A 13,365-nucleotide genomic window follows, 5' to 3' on the forward strand; every position below is an offset into this window, starting at 1 on the left:
GCCCTAAACTGTTTAGGGCTTTATACATAAGCATCAAAACTTTGAAGTCAATGCGGAACCGAAAGGGCAGCCAGTGCAATGCAGCCAGAATAGGAGAAATATGATGTTATTTTCATGCTCCATTAAGAAGTCTGGCTGCCGCATTCTGCACCACTTGGAGTTTCCGCGTCACTTTCAAAGGTAGCCCCACATAGAGTGTATTACAGTGGTCTAATCTTGAGATTACAAGCGCCTGGACCAAGGTAGTGAGCACCCCCATATCGAGATAGGGTCACAGCCGAGCTATCCACCAAAGATGGAAAAAGGCAGTGCAGACCACCGACGCCACCTGTATCTCCATGGTGAGCGCCGGGTCCAGATGGATCCCCAAGCTGTGAACCGCACTCTTTGCGGCAAGGGTCACCCCCCCCAAATGAAAGAGAGTCACCCAAACTGCCAACAGTGGGGGCACCCACCCTCAGGACCTCCTTCTTGTCTCGGTTCAGCCTCAGCCCATTTTCCTGCATCCTGCAGCGCTGAAGGAACAGAATGGCATCTACTGCAGTTGGTGAAAAGGAGATGTAGAGCTGGGTGTCATACGCATACTGATGACACGATGCCCCACACTCCCTGATGACCCCACCCAGTGGTCTTATATAGATATTAAACAGCATTGGGGAGATAATCTTCATTGGGGAGATAACTCTTCACATGTATTGGCTGTAAAGCAGAAGGGAACACCCTCTTTGTGTTATGTGGATAGGGTAGTTTAGTGAGAAGCTACACCTACACAGCTGATTGACATGGAGAAAAGCATAATATGGAAATAAAAACACATTACGTTTCCTTCTGGATTCTCCTCTTCCAGGCCTAGAATTCTGCCTGGGGGATTCTAGGCAAATTCTGTAGTTGGAAGTCCTTGAAATCCAAAATCCTATCCCTATTGATGTCTGTTTGTCACAGCATACGATTGCCCTCACCTATGTATCTAGCTTTTGAGGTGCTTTGTTTTCTGATTGGTTATGGGACAGTGGACATGGGCTTAATTTGCAAATCTAATTGCTGATGCATGTATTCTGAAGAAATGCCATTGTGGGAAGGAAAACATGATAATCAGAAGAATTATGTCTTCTCCTTAATATCTACAGTATATTTTTCCTAATTACTAGTGACAAACAGACCAGGAAGACAGCTAGCATGTATTCAAATAAGCTCCTTTTTCAATGCATTCAGTGATGCCATCACTGCTCTTGTACATGCTATCACATGATAAACCTCACCCTGGCCTACCAGTCACCTGTAAGATCAGAAAAGGAAGTTGAAATCCAGAGTTAGGTGTGTTTATTTCCATTAAATGAAATGGCTTAAGTATACCTGAGGTCCTGGGATTGTCGTTATACCATTATTCTTTTGTTCACATGTTTTTCCAACATAATGCATATTTATTTTAGTTTTTCCTATGTTTTAATTCTGTCTGTTTCATCCCCCAAATCTCTGATCAAGGCAAATAATTTTCTCAGAAGTTTGACCCTTCTTGTTACTATTCCCGAGTGCAGTTTTTCTTCCCACTGCTATTGTTTTGATTGTTAGTACTGTAATAACTGGTACTGTAATGATTTTGAACTATATTTTAAACTCAAATAAATTAATATACTGTAGTTCAATGACTTTGCTTGGACGTTATCATCCTGGCATAGGACAAACATAGACATAGTTTGGTCAGTGTGAGAACAGCAAAGTTCATGTGTTCTTTTGGCACCCATCTCCCATGGGCTGTTAAATTAATTATCCTAAATTCATTTCATGTCACTGAAGTATGAAGGGAAATAGCCAACTCATTAGCAAAATCCCCCAAACATCAAGTCACTATGAACTGTGTGATTAATTTTGGTTTAACGTCTCTATTTTTAACATTGCAGTCCTGTGTTTTCCTTAAATCCTAAATTTGACATTTTTCAGTCAGCACACTATTACGTAGCTGGAGGATAGGGTGAAAGTGTAACTGCCTCATTTAAACACAGAGGGCCCTGCAATTCATTTTTTAAAATTTACCTCAGCCTCCTGTGCTATTTGTTACACAGAACTCATGAAGTGTTAATGTTATGCTCAACTAACCTTTCCACTTGAGAAAGAATGAACAGAAAAATAAACAAATATGGAAAGTCATGGAAAGCCATATCATAAATCTATATCAGCAAACTATGAGATGGGCACAGAGAGATTATTCAAATGTTTTCTTTCTGTCATAAAGTAGGAGCCAGCTGTTTTTTGCCTCACTGATTGACATCCGAATTAGTGGAATCACCCTCACTAATCAAATTATCACAGTTCTGACTGAATAAGCCAGAAACAGAAGATCGTCTCATAGAACCATCTTGCTGCATTTCTGCTGCAGGGGGACAATCGCTAAGCAAAACGATCCTCACTCCTTTTGGTATTCATCCATTTACTAATGCAAAACCGTGATGAAATGGAAATAATGATAAATAATAATGGGACTGTTGTTATTCATGCCTAAGATACTTGCAGGGCAACTCCTGTTTGGCAGCTATACAGAAATACAGAAAGGAAATTCTTACAAATTGTGCAGTGTATCTTTTACATTGTGTACAGAAAGGATTCACAAACACATGTCAGTGCGCAGGCACATTCCTAGTCAAGGGTTAAATGCACTGCTCAAATCTGATTCCTTGTATTGTCTGTAAAGGAGGAGAGGTGACTTTTGAGGATTAATCAGGGCCCAGTAAAAATACAACAGGGACATTCACAGTGTGCTTGCAGGATACAGGAGAATGGAATCATACCATACCTAGATATTGTACATTCTGTGGTTGAACTATATAGGACAGACTATCTCCTTTTTAAAAAAATCTTCTTGACTCACAAGGTCATTTACCTGTGCCTTGATATGTAGCTGAGATTGTACATGCAGAAGGAAAGATCTGTATGCCGATGCATGTTACACCAGTACTTGGAGGGCAGGGCATTATAAGCTTTGACAATTGACCAAGTCCCTCATCCTTCCTTCTTTATGTTTCTCAGGTCTCACTCTTCTTCCTTGCCTTCAGTGCAGTAACTGCAGGATCAGTAGGAACCTCTGACCTCACTCTGCCTTGTCTTTTTTTTCTTCTCAACACTGAACTCATGAAGATGGAGTCAATGTTAGGTTGTTGCCTAGCTACCTTACCACTTATTGGCTGAAGCTGCACTAGCATAGGCCCACTTGAATCAATGGAATATACAGAGGAGTTGACTCACCAAATCCCTACTGCTTCAGTAGGCTTACTCCTGTGTGACATACTACACTAAACAACAGGATTTCAGCCTTCGCGGTACATAAAGAATACGTTAAGTGAATGAGATGTAAAGTTTTGTTTTCTTGGCCTTGCAGAGAGGAACAAGTAATTGCAAGATGTTCCTTTTTGCTTTGCAAGGCAGTAAAATATTTCTAGTGCTATCAGGTGAGCAGTTTTGTGCAAATCTGTGCATAACTGTGGAAATTCTGCAAACTACAAGGGAAAAAGTGCTCCATGTTTCACTCTCACAGTAGACATAGGAAATCTCACAGCACTTGGAAATTTTTGATTTGTTCATTAAAATATTTTGAGCTTTCTGAATCAACACAAACAAAGGATTTAGTGAGTAACTGAGACTTATCAATAAGAATAGGATTATAGAATGAGTTAAATTGGAGCACCTTGTACTTCCTCAGTCACATAGGTGCTTCTGAAAAGTTTAGCCCTCATGCACTTGGAGAATGAATAGTGCATGGTGAATTCTGGGATATTTCCCAAATTCATTAGAATTCCAGTGTCAGAATATTACATTGAATATAGATGACAGAGTGTTTAGAGTTACAGTTTGAGCTACCCAATGGGACTAATCTATTGACAACCAGAGTAGATAACTTTGCTTCTTTGCATCATAATTCACTGACAACTGGTATAGGATATTTTTGTCCCTACATGTTTCTTTGGCTGGGGGTAGGGAGCACCCCAATGGCTTAAAACAATAGATGTATTGGGACAGTATCTGTCCCAGCCATTTTTTTGTCTATAAGCAAGCAAGCAAGCAAACAAGCAAACAAACATTTTGCATATTGCAAGTGGCTGAAAAATGGGAAAATGTCTTAAACTCTTCAACTGACATTGTAGAATGTCTACATTGTAGACCTAGTTCTGTGTGAGTTCTGCAGTACAGGAAATATTATGGTGTAACACAGCGTAGATTACTGGGCAACATGACAGCTCCAGGATTTATTCAATAGAAAGGTTAAAGTTGAAGGGGGTGGAAGAGGAGACTTATTTTAATATAGTTTCTGGAACAAAGAAGGGTCTGTTGGAGAAGGCATACTATTATTGATTTTGTACAGGTTTAACAGTAGGAATAGTTACACGTGAATGCATAGTACATCCATGTTTACATTGCTGTCACTTCAACCATAAATATACAGTATATTGTGTAATTAAAGCTCTGAAGGTTCACATGAATGAAATGTTTCCCATTATTTTTCATAGTCAAAGAATTCTTTCTGTGGCACAGGTCCGTTACACCTCTGGTGCATTTATACGGTAACTGGGGACATGTGGTTATATGGCTCTTTCTCTGCTATCATGATTCTTTCCACTGTAACATATTAATGCTTCCACAAACTATTAAAAGCAGAATCAAAATGGTGGTTCCACACTGTGATTAATACAGTGCAATTACTTGGCAAGTCCCCTTCCTGTGGCCAAGGAACGCCTGTTCATTAGTAATGCTGCTGCCATGCTCAGCAGGAAGCAATGTCAGGGGTAGAATCTGGAAGCACAAGACTTCTAATTAGAAGTGAAGTAGCCTTCAAAAAGCTTTTATACTGCTTTGCTTGAATAGGGTGAATGTAGGCTTTGACTGTGCTTTAGTCTCAAGAAACAATTGCCACAAAACTGGTGTGGGGAGAAAACAAGATAGGATGACACAGAGAAACAGGGAAACAACATGACTGGCAAAGCCATCCTCTGAATTTGCTACAGGATATGAATGACAAAGAATAGCCATTTCAAACAACAATGCAGGCATAAAAGCAACTTACATTGCATCGGAGCTGCTAGACTGGGACTGTGTAGATATCGTTTTGTTGAAAGTCGCTGTGCTTATGACAATATTCCACTGGTGTAAGAATTCAGGATTGTATATAAGGACTCATTGCCAAACAGTTCTATCTGAATTTTAATGTACATGAATCTAAGGTTACATAAAGTGCTGGAATGCTTTGTGTTTCCCCTCTTCATAAAATCTAAAAGACCTTGTCCTGCTGCATCCTGCTTTCCTTCTTTTGTGCTTCATTCACTGTCTTAGAATCAAATGAAGGACATCCCAGTCAGCCAGCATCCCACATTTATGCATATATATTGTTAACCTCGTCTGTTTCTCATACCTCTCACATTTGTACATAAGCACTTCTGGGGGCCCCACTTGAAGGTTCTTTGAATTACTTGGCAAGCTATCAAATATGTTCTCTGCTCCCATTCCCATTGTACATGAATCACGGTGTATAATCCCCATTTATTTATTTATTTGATATTTTCTTCATCTGTGTTGGAGCCTTTAGTATCATTGTGTTATAAAAGAGATTCAGGGTGAAATAGAGCACTACTTAATAGGTCTTCATATATGCAAGAGCAGAAAGAAAATTCCTGTTTCTGCAACCAGGGAAGTTTGTGTTCTGCAAGTGGAATAACAGGGGTGGGTGTGGGGAATGACACTACTGCCTCTAGCCTGAAGTGCTACTGGCTCTTTGGTCAACTCACAGCTTTTCTAGTGGTGTTTGGTTCACTTCATTAGTATCTTTAAGGGATGTCTAAACCTGGTCTTTATTTTTCCAAGATGAGCACAGCAGAGAGAGAGAGAGATCTGCAAATAGACTGTAATCACAGTACGAAATGTGTGCCACTAGAGGTAACAGGAAGATTTGCCTTTCCTACCATGGAAGCTAGTGATAGGCTTCACATGCCAAACCTTGAAAGGGGGCAGTAATCACTCTCCCTCACTCCGCCTCCATTTTTTTTTCTGTTCCAAATGGAGTTATGTGTTAACTAGTAGCCCAAATAATGTTTGCAACACTGAGCAGTTGTGTTTTTAAATTGCTGTCAGGTGGCAGGATAGAAATGTAAATAAATAAATAAATAAATAAATAAATAAATAAATAAATAAATAAATAAATAAATAAATAAATAAATAAATACATACATACATACATACATACATACATACATACATACATACATACATACATACATACATACATACATACATACATACATACATACGTTTTAAACTGGAGAGTCTACTGGATGCCCCTTAAAACACAAGGCAGGTTTTTTTCATATCCCATCGAGAGTGTATGGGGACTTTTAAAACAAATATATTATCCTAATTTAATCTAGCTGAAATAGTTCACAGAACATCTGCTGTAGCGAGTAGGTGGCCAGGTCAACAACATTCCGTTGTCTAAAATTCGAACACAACATAAGGGCAACAAACTTGCTCTAGATTCATCCCTATGTTTACACAACTAAAAATTACTTCAGTTTATCCCACAAGAATTGAAAATTCTGAAATGTTGTCTTTTCTATAGCATGCCTTAAACAAAATATAATTCTGGAACACTTGCATAATTAGCTTGTGTTCAAAGTGGGTAAATGTAGATCCTTTGTTTTCCTTCACTTCTTTACATAAACAGCAGCTATTTCTTTGTAATTTTTTCCATTTATCTACCTATGTACAAATCTCTTTATACTTTGAAATGTTCAAATATTGTATGCCAAAAACCGGTTATTGTGTATCAAAGCCAGTTAAACTTTCTCCACAGAGCTGGGATTTCCTTGGGCACATATATGTTGCCTGTCAAAAATGCTCACATTTTCAAATACTTCAGTTCAGTAAACACTTCTTACTGAACTTGAGTTAAAAAGCCAAAATGCCGTATTATATTCTGAAAAGATGTTCATTTTGCAATAGATTGAAAATGGAACAAGGTTGCTAACTAGACTTATTTTGAGAAGAAAAATAATGAACCTAACGAGTATAGATGCAGTGATTTAGTGGGAAGTTTTACACTGAAAGGAAAATATCTGTGACTGTGACCCATACCAATGATCTGAGAACACAGACAGATGCCCATTAGGGATTTAACCAAGATCTGGGAGTGTGTTTTATTTTATTTGTTTTTATTTTATTTTCATGCTTATACATCTGGCTCTTTTGCCATATTAATGATTTAAGGAATGATTATTGTAAGGTTGAATTTCCTTTTAAAAACGTCAGAGTTCCATCCTAGAATTTGTTCCAGATGGTGGTAACCAATGCTGAAGCAACAGGCTTTAGAAAGATAGTCCGTTCTGAATCAGGATGACAGCAAAAAATGTGTGCTGACCAATGGGCTTCCTAGCCGCTTCATTCTTTATAGGCTATCTGATTCCCCTGCAGTTTGTTTAAAAATTTTACCATGCAGATGTTCCTCTGGGTGACCAATTTTTATAGTTTTGAAAAGATTATATCAGTTTTCCATGGTATTGTGTTACTGTATTTCTTGGATTTTTAAAATAGCACTTGAAAGGCTAAATTTCTTAATCAGACATTACTAGTGGAATGTAGAAAGAGAGGTTAAAAAGCCAACCTGGCACTGAGAATTAAACACAGGTTCGTAATAATATGAAAAGAAAACAAAACACATCAACCAAAGGATGTTGTTATTGAATGAAAGTGGCTAGGAACATGCATTTTTTATTATTATCAAAGGTGTTAAAATATATACATAGCATATGTTTGGCACAAGTTGGTTGTTATACAGTTCTGCAATATTCAGCTGTCTTGGTTTAAAAAAACATCTAGCACTTTGATACTGGAAAATTATTATGAAAATGTTAGTTTTGGGCATAACAGTAAAAAACATAGGCTATCTTGCATGCTGACAAAGTTTGAGTATAGGGTTTGCACTGATTCCAAAAACAAGTATTGGCAATTGTCAAATTTCACCCATACCAACAAGCTTGAGTAGCAACTTTGTGTTCTCTTTTATCATACACTGAGCTGACCAGGAGACAACAATACAAAAGGCAAACCTGGAGACAAAAACAGCAAGAAGACAAAAGATTCAAAGCCTGGAAAACATGAAATCCACATACAGGTCTCCAGCAGTACACTACTGTGGCTACAGCATAATCTAAATGACAACATTTTGAACTATTTATGGATTTGTGTTTAGGGGCTAGTTCAAGAACATTTTTTATTCCCTTGCTCATAGAGGGTGTGCTTTAGACACTTGAGAGCTCTTTCAAAGGCTTCATCTGTATTATAAAGGTAAAACAAATGATTTTAACTTACTCTGCCATTAACTATACTGTCTCCATACTGTGTACCTTCTACTGTCTACAGTCTAACCCACCACTGACAGACTTACTATCTACCATGTTATCCATCACAGTTTTATCTACTCTACTACCCACTCTCATACCTAACCTCTTCTTAACTGTTTTAATGGTTATAGCTTACTCTCCTGTCCCACCATTCTATGACTGATAGAGGAAAAAACCTTATGTGTTCCTCCTAAGGCCACAGCTCATTCATCATTCCCACCATTATCACCTCCCTGAAAATATTCCTAGCTAGAACATCTGCCTACATAGACATTTAGAAGAAGGGATGTGCAAACCATCCCAGCTTCACCTCTTACTGGTTTTGCTTTAGATGCAAACTTTAGAGCTACTTCTCAAAGCACAGTATCCATGGGAGGTTGCATACCAGTAGCTTCCAGTTATGTAAAAGCCTTATGGATGTATCATAGGATTTAGTTGCAGTGGCCTTTATTGATGGCATGATAGTAAGGGATCTGGGCAGCTTTTTGTTAAGACTATACTTTCAGGCAAAGTTTCTACAGTGCTATGCTTTTAAAAAGTGTATTTGAATATGGTCAGAGAATAGTTGGTCTTTTGTAAATCAGTGGTTACTAGTTGTTGGGCCCCTACTGTTGTTGTGATATATCTCCCAGAAGTCCTGTCTCTTAGCTGTGCTGTTTAGGGCTTTTGAAAGTTGTGGTCCAGAAATGATAAAATGTCAAAGTTAGAAATCATTTGTGTATAGAGAAAGATGTTAACAGGGGATTTATAGGGAACAAAGTTAGCATTCATCCCTGGTGGCTACTTGCAGAAACGGTGTGGCACATTTTTATGTTCCTGATATTCATATAGAAGCAATTGCACAAAATGTACTGGAAAACAGCAGGTTCAAAAACAGTCATATTTGGAGAAACATCAATGTTCTGCTTTGCTAGTGACTTCATAAGAAGAAACAAACCAGTGATTGGAGGGGTGCAGTTAGCCAGAATTGCTACTCCAAGGACCCAAACAGATAACTACTTGCCATACCAACTATATTTTTCAGAAGTAAAGCCTTGCATGACTTTTAAAAAAAACTATATTGTTGAGTTAATTGTATTTGTTTACTTCCCAAAAACAATAAGAATGCCACAGATGTTGGCCTGTAGTATAAAACATATTTAAGTATACATTTAATTAATAATTTTAATTAAAAGTAACGTATAAACACTTACCTTGCAAACAGTGTGAGATTTTCCCTTATTATACTACAAGAATGAAATGGCTTATTTATGACTTTGTTACTGTAAAAAGGAATTAATTACAAGTAACTCTAATTAATTACAAGTAGCACCAAGTTCTGATGATACTTTTACTTCCTTTTCCCAAAGCCCAAAAGTGGTTATTTGAAAATATTTGAACTGCATTGGCTAAGGCTTTAATAACTGGTGATTATTTTAGTAGAATTATATAACACTTAATATGCAATTATTCAATTTTCTCCAGTATTACATACATATTGTCTGAGCGCGGATTTTCACATTATGTCTTGCAGTTGCTTCATTCACTGTAGGCGATCCTGTCACAATTCGGTCATGGAAGATCTTTCCTCAAACCATAGAGAAATAAATTCAAGTCTGTTAATATGAAGGTCTATGTTTCACAACTGTAAGTATACTTTTAACACAAGCTATGTTATTTGTTTTAGCCACAGATCACTCATCTGAATGAGAAAAAAGAACGGTTGTTGTTTTTTCTAAATCACACACAAGGACCTCTTAATGCAAGCCCACCCTGGAATTAAGGAGACCTAACATAACTGATTCCCTGCCAGCTAACACATTACAGGTGTACACCACATGAGCAGGTGAAAATGCAGCTACGGAGGCGTGATGACAGTTCTCTGCCCGCAGTCTGTTTGTGCATCTGTTACACATTTAAAGAGGTTTCTTTTTACTGGGTTATTTTAAAGATATTTAAGGCTTTGCAGTTAAAAAATTTAAAGAGAACATATGCTGTAGAGGTGCATCTGTGGGTGGGCAGGAGTGGTATGCTTACTACAGGGCCTAAAGACATAAGCCCTTCAGGGGCGGCATAGACTAGTGATCTGTCTTCCTCACTCAAAGACCTCTGTGGCTGTCAAGATATTCTGAGGAGGTTTGGGCAGTTCTGATAAACAATTTAAAACTAAACTGCATATCCACTGGTTTGTATGATTCAAATGGCTTAACTCTGCCCACAGATTTGACCTAATGGCTTGCTCACAGGCTTCTCGCTTGCTGGGAGAATCTGGGAGCTACAGCCCAACACAGTAACTTTTCCAAATGATTAGACCCCATCTACTACATGAGTGAATGGATTTGTGGGATCTACTCTGATCCATCAACTACAGTCATGTGCAAAAGACATACACTTAAAATTAACGAATTCCAGGTCTAGGAAATTATTGGTGTGGAACATCAAGAACTAAATAGAATTCACCGTTCTTTCAGATGAAAATCCACTACATTTTCATACACTTTCATAACTTCAGTAATAAAATCTAGTATGGAATGAACAGTCTTTTTGCTTCTGTTTTTCTGCTGGGGTAAAGAATCCTTGACTAGCTACTGAAAATTCTTACAGCATTACAGTATATTTATGCCTACCTTTTGCTCATGCCTCATTGATGGTGCACAGGATTGCTACTTGCCCATTTTCATAGAATCATTAAAAAAAATGGAGTTGGACAGATCTGATCCTATAAAGCCATCAAGTCCAACCCTCTGCTCAGTGAAGGAATCCAAATCAAAGTATATCTGACATGTGATCGCCCAATTTTCCCAGGAATGGCTCCAGCATTGGAGAGCTCACTACTTCCCAAGGTAATTGGTTCCACTGCTGTACTGTTCTAACAGTTAGAAAGTTTTTCTTGATACTCAACCACAACCTGGTTTTCTATAACTTGAGGCCATTATTATATATCTTGCATATTTCTTTTCTCTGCCTTTTGCTACACATGTACCTGAAGAATGCTTTTTTGTTGCTTTCAGTGTCTCTTGCTATCCTTGGCTTATTCTCAGCTTTTGCTGTCCTAACACATCCCTGCAATTCTTTGCTACCTGTCTGTATCTTTCCTTTGAGGCCCGACCTTCTTTCCATTTCCTATATGTGTCCTTTCAAAAATTTTCAGGTCCTTTCTGAACTTTTTGTGAAGTCCCATTGGTCTTTTTTGATGTCGTACACCTTTTCTTCTTGTTGGAATTGTTCACAGTTGTGCCCTTAGAATCCCCTTTTTAAGAAGAGTCCACCCATCTTGGAAATCTTTTCTCGTTAGGATCTCCTACTATTAGATCTTAGCTATCACTGTTTTGAGTTTATTAAAAATGGCTTTCCTAAAATATATGTGCAGCTACACTCTTCTTTTGCTTCCTTTAAAATGGAGAACTCAAGTAGAAAATGGTCACTTTCCCCTCTGGCAGGTAGTACAGATTTGGCCTAGAAGGAGAAATAAAGAAATATACATTCCCCACCCCCCCCAATACATCATGTTGGCAAGTTCCTTCTGGGAAACAGAAAAATTATGTACCCCATCAAGTCCCCACTCTGACTGAGGCCCTATTCTGCCATATACTTAAAGCAATAATTCATTTCATTCTTAGCCTATGTGGCACGTCTTAGAATTTCAAAAATCTAAGTAGGAGGAACACGAGCTATATGATCCAAACGTGTAAGCAAGACCTATGTTCATACATTTTAAAAAGTTTTTCAAACCAAATAATCTGATAAAACAGTTCAAAAGTACGAGTTTTACTGAAGACTCAAAAAAAAATCTTCAACTGGTTCTGTTCTAATGTAAACCAAATGGCAGTCCTCTCAAATATTGTGAATTTGCTCTGCATGTTTTGATAATCTAAGCAACACATGTGGCACCTAGCTTGGTAGTTCCAAAAACTGTAACCTAAACCATTGTCTTGGCTTTGAGATCTCAGACTGGGCAATGGACAGAAGGTTATGTTCCTCTTCACCTTGCCCTTAGATAAACACAGAGGCCAGGAAGACGAGGCAGTGTGGAGGGAAGCTTTAAGTCTCTACTGCCATCTTGGTATCAGAAGGGAGTCTTAACAAAATGCTCACTAGTTCTGTATCTAATGAAAAATTGTCACACACTAGTCAAAACATTGCAGCTATTATTTTTCTTTCATCATGCATGAACACTAAGGATATGACTTTATCCTTGAGCCCTACACAAATACTACACTATTTCTCCATATTCAGATTTTGTTTCCAGTTTGTACAAAGCACCTCATGATACAGGATTGTTAAGGTGTCCTTAAATGATTACACTTAATGCCTTGACAAAATAGGGTTCTTTAGTGGGAGAGGAAATATAAACATTTTGAATAAAATGAAAAGAATTATTTGTGAATTCCTAAAGATGCACTTCAATGATGTTGTTAAAGATCTTGCTCATTATTATTGATTTTCTCTTCTGGGAATCCCAGATAAGCTTTTGAAAAACCACAGAAGTTCCTGTGACACAATTGGAAAATGGATGAATTAGAGAAGAAAAAATGTCCATTTTCTGTTGAGTGAAGAAAGAAAGTATCATGGCATCTTCACATTTATTTCAACATGAGCTTTCATGAATGAGAGTCCCACCGAAATTCACATTGGAATAGATCTATTAGTTTTAAATACAGCCGTGCCCCACTTAACAATTACCCCACATTATGATGAATCCGCTTCACGGCGATGTTTTTGCGATCGCAACTACGATTGCAAAACGATGTTTTAAATGGTTTGTTTGGTTTTTTGCTTTGTGAAGATCGGTTCCCTGCTTTAGAAACTGATTCTTCGCATTACGATGATCAAAACAGGTTTTCAAAATGGCCACCGGGTGCTCAAAATGGCTCCCCGCTGTGCTTAGGAACGGATTCCTCGCTATACAGGCACCGAAAATGGCTTCCATATGGAGGATCTTTGCTGGACAGTGTTAGCCCATTGGAACACATTAACTGGGTTTTGATGCGTTTCAATGGGTTTTTTTATT

At 38.0% G+C, this 13,365-nt stretch overlaps 1 long non-coding RNA gene across 3 annotated transcripts in view; it reads right to left on the bottom strand.

Moving 5' to 3' along the window:
• Positions 1 to 7,704: 7,704 nt before the first annotated feature.
• LOC140706630 (uncharacterized) overlaps positions 7,705 to 13,365 on the bottom strand; it is a 54,109-nt gene continuing 48,448 nt past the window's right edge. For 2 of the 3 annotated variants that reach the window (XR_013544909.1, XR_013544907.1), the window contains 2 exons: positions 9,850 to 9,942; positions 7,705 to 8,081 (listed from right to left, as the gene is read on the bottom strand). This is a non-coding gene — a long non-coding RNA (uncharacterized LOC140706630). The remainder of the gene's footprint in view (positions 8,082 to 9,849; positions 9,943 to 13,365) is intronic. The other variant, XR_013544908.1, reaches the window with a different exon arrangement.

This window comes from Pogona vitticeps, chromosome 4 (genome assembly GCF_051106095.1).
Source record: "Pogona vitticeps strain Pit_001003342236 chromosome 4, PviZW2.1, whole genome shotgun sequence".
NCBI lineage: Eukaryota > Metazoa > Chordata > Lepidosauria > Squamata > Agamidae > Pogona > Pogona vitticeps.